Source organism: Triticum aestivum, chromosome 7A (genome assembly GCF_018294505.1).
Source record: "Triticum aestivum cultivar Chinese Spring chromosome 7A, IWGSC CS RefSeq v2.1, whole genome shotgun sequence".
Taxonomy (NCBI): domain Eukaryota; kingdom Viridiplantae; phylum Streptophyta; class Magnoliopsida; order Poales; family Poaceae; genus Triticum; species Triticum aestivum.
Genome location: NC_057812.1, coordinates 522,880,329 through 522,884,510, shown reverse-complemented (window position 1 = coordinate 522,884,510; position 4,182 = coordinate 522,880,329). Strand labels below are relative to the sequence as shown.

At 50.3% G+C, this 4,182-nt stretch overlaps 1 pseudogene; it reads left to right on the top strand.

The window, feature by feature from the left end:
- Positions 1-2,058: 2,058 nt before the first annotated feature.
- LOC123155168 (uncharacterized) lies at positions 2,059-2,197 on the top strand (annotated as a pseudogene).
- The last annotated feature ends 1,985 nt before the right edge of the window (positions 2,198-4,182 follow it).

The following is a 4,182-nucleotide window of genomic DNA, read 5'->3' as shown; positions in this document are numbered from 1 at the left end:
GGTCATTGCATTGCAACCGTGCTTTAACTTTTCAACTTGATTGAAATTTGCTTCATGTTTGCCGATCGCCGATTCCTCAGAAACGCAAGGGAACTGTTAACCGGAATGTGCATTGGATAACGCAATACGTACAGTTTCGACAATCAAATGCAGTGTCATTTCTCATTTGGCTGGTGAGCGATTCCTAGGCGTCATCGTCCTCCCTCAGGCCCATGAGGTTGATCAACTCCGACACGGGGCCAGCACAGGGGAATGCCGCCTGCCAGGCCCGCGCCGCATCTTGCGCCGGCTGCGGCACGGCGGGCGCGCTCTTCCTCCTCCCTCTCCAGGCGATCCTCCTCCTCCTGTGCCCAGCGGCTTTCCAGCTACATCCGCTGCTCGCTGTCGACGCGCTCCTCCGCCAGTGCGTGCACCCTCCATTGTTGGAGGTACGCCGTCTCTTGCTCCGGCGTCGCGCCGAGACATACGAGCTCGCGCCGAGACATACGAGCACCGCACGGACCCACTCACGGAGTTGTCTGGTCCATTGGTACTGTTTCGGCCCTTGCTGAAGAACCCCATGGCGAGCTCGGGTTTGGCTACCGCCGGCAAGGGGGCAAGCTCGTCTAGATGTGGACGGGGGATGGAAATGGATGAGCCCCCCCCCCCCCCCCCGCACGCTTGAAGGACGGCGACCCGCAGATTCCACCCACTACCAGGCGAGCCCGAGGTAGGTTGCCGCGTTTAATATGACCGCTGGCGGTGGTTGGACGGCCGACATATGGGGCCGCGACGGACACCGAGCAGACACGCAGCTCGTCCGTTTCCTGTCCGTGTGGACGCAAACCGGGCGCAAATTTGGACCTGAAATGCGTCCAAAGGGACACCGAGCGGACGCGTTTTGGGTTTGGATCCAGACGTTAGGCTGGTGTTTTGGTCCATTTTGACCCAAACGGACGGGCATGGACAGTTTGGATCGCCCGGTTGGACTTGCTCTAAATTATGTCGTAGAAATTTTTATCAAAATCCAGTAACACTTTGTGAAACAAATTTACACGTACAATTGTCCAGTATCTGACCTTAGTTTAGTTAATGATTGAGTGATCATAGCAAAGAGTCTGGATCTTCATAACATACAAATGGTCATAGTTATACTTGACCTTTGATCGAGATTACTCACAATAGCAAGGACTTTATGAATGTAAGCCTTTTTGTTAAGTGTAATTTCAAAGCGCACGCCTTAGTTAAGGTTGCTTCTTCTCTATCAGTAGGACGTCACTTGTGGCTAGGGATTTTACCGGACATTGCATATATGTATTGCTAGACGATAGGCTTGAGTTGTAACGTGACAATGTCACGATTGTAATTGTGTGCGTGTGTTATCTTGTAAACCAAGGCAGGTAGTTAGAGGCGAGCTCTATCTCTTGTAGATATCCTGTATAGCTTGGATTAAGGGCCAAGCCCAAAACCACCTGCCGAATCTTGTACCCTGTTGAGTATATAAGCACGCACGCGTCCCTGCCAGGAGGCATACGCTTCACACCAAACCTCTAAGTTTTACATGATATCAGAGCCTACCTCGGATCCATCCATGGCGAGCTCATCTGCAAATACGTTCCCCTCATCTCCTTTTGCACACATCGCCACAGAGAAGCTCTCGAGAGGGAACGAAGCTCTCTGGCGCGGCACCGTCCTCTCTGCCATCAGGGGGGCGCAGATGGCGGGCTTCCTCGATCCAGAGCAGGTGGTGCCGCCATGTCGATCGAGGTCACTAGCGACGACGGCAAAACCAAGTCGAAGGCCCCCAACCCTGAGTTCGGCACCTGGTACGCTCGCGATCAGCAGGTCTTCTCCTACCTGTTGACTACGCTACCACATGAGATGGCCATCCAACTGGCGACTTGCCACACCGCAGCAGAGCTGTGGAACACAGTGCAAGGGATGCCCACCTCGCATACCCGAGCGCGGTCTGTCAACGTCAGGATCGCCTTGGCGAATCTTCAGAAGGGCAACTCCACCATTACAGAGTACGTTGGTAAGATCAGAACCCTTTGTGATGAGTTGGTTGCCTCAGGAAAAAAGGTGGACGAAGAAGATGTGGTCTCGCACATCCTCGCCGGGCTGGAGGAGGAGTTCGATCCCATGGTGTCTGCCATGTGCTCACGGGTCGAACCTGTGACTGTCCCGGAGCTGTACTCGCAGCTTTTGAGCTTCGAGACGCGTATGAATCTTCGCGGGGGAGCCTCCCAGTCCTCCGCCAATGCTGCATCACGTGGGCGCTTCAACAACTCCAACAATAAGCAGAACAGCAACATCGGCGGCGGCGGTGACCGTGCTCGCATCTTCAACAACAAACAAGGCGGTGGAAGTGGTGACCGCGGTCGGAACTTCAACAACAAGCCCAACGGCGGTGGCGGCCGTGGCAACCCAGGAGGAAACGGCGGCAGCTTCAACAACAATTCCGCCGCCAAACCAACATGCCAGATCTGTGGCAAAGTTGGGCATATGGCATGGAAGTGCTGGAAGCGCTACGACTCCTCTTACCAGGGAGGGGAAGAGCGCTCGACGAATATTGCTGCTCCTCAATATGGCATAGATACAAACTGGTATATGGACAGTGGTGCAACTGACCATATCACCGGTGACTTGGAAAAGCTCACAGTCCGGGAGAGGTACACCGGCAATGAGTAGATTCACACCGCCAACGGATCAGGTATGGCAATTAATCATATTGGTCATACAACTATCTATACCCCAGATCGTGATCTTCACCTAAATGATGTTCTTCACGTTCCGGAGGCCACTAAAAGTTTGATCTCTGCAAGTAAACTTGCCTTTGATAATGACACTTTCGTTGAAATTCACCCTCATTTTTTTCTTGTCAAGGATCTGGAAACGAAGAGGGTTCTACTTCGCGGCAGGGGTAGGAGAGGTCTCTATCCTCTCAAACACATCGGGAGAAACGTCAAGAAGCATGTGCTAAGTGTCACCAAGCCATCTTCGGACTGGTGGCACCGACGTTTAGGTCACCCATCTTCCACTGTTGTTAGGAAGATCATTAATGAAAATAAACTCACGTGTGCTAGCAATGATGATAATAAACTTGTATGTGACGCATGCCAAAAGGGCAAAAGTCACCAGCTACCATATCCTTAATCTATGAGTGAATCAAAATTTCCTTTGGAACTTGTCTTTTCTGATTTGTGGGGTCCTGCCATTGAAACTGTAGGTAGGAAGAAATACTATGTGAGTTTTATAGATGATTTTAGTAAATTAGCATGGATCTACCTTATCAAACATAAGTCTGAAGTTTTCCAGAAATTTCATGACTTTCAAAATCTTGTTGAAAGACAATTTGATCGAAAAATCTTAGCTCTCCAAACAGATTGGGGAGGGGAGTACGAAAAGTTGAATTCCTTTTTCACCAAAATAGGAATTTCTCACCATGTTTCCTGTCCCCATGCTCATCAGCAAAATGGGTCAGCTGAACATAAACACCGTCACATCGTTGAAGTTGGTCTATCCTTGCTTGCTCAAGCCTCCATGCCCTTAAAATTTTGAGATGAGGCATTGCTGCTACCTATTTAATTAATAGGATGCAAGCAAAGTTATCAACTTCGAGACTCCCCTCACTAAGTTATTCGGTGACACACCAAATTATTATTCTCTACGCATATTTGGTTGTGCTTGTTGGCCAAATATTAGGCCCTACAATACACATAAACTCCAATTTAGATCCAAACAGTGTGCCTTCCTAGGATACAGTAATCTCCACAAGGGGTATAAATGCCTAGATATATCTACCGGCAGAGTCTATATTTCCAGAGATGTGGTGTTTGATGAAAGCATCTTTCCCTTCTCCACCTTGTATCCTAATGCAGGTGCACGGCTGAGAGCCGAAATCCTTTTGTTACCACCGGAGCTCTTGAATCCTACTGATCAGGGGGATGATAGTGTTGATCATATGATTAATGATGCTACTAATCCGAGTCATGATGCTGCAGGAAACAGTGAAAAAATGTGGCAGAAAATGGCAATTTGCAACATGATTTTATGCAGCACATCACTCCAAAACCGACCAGCGCGGAGCACGAGGACAATCCGGCTGTGGCTGTTGATCCCGAGAGATCTGGCGGCGCGGGATCCTGCGCGCCTGTGGTGGTAGGCGCTGATTTGCTGCCTCCCTCGGCTGGCGGGTCCGCT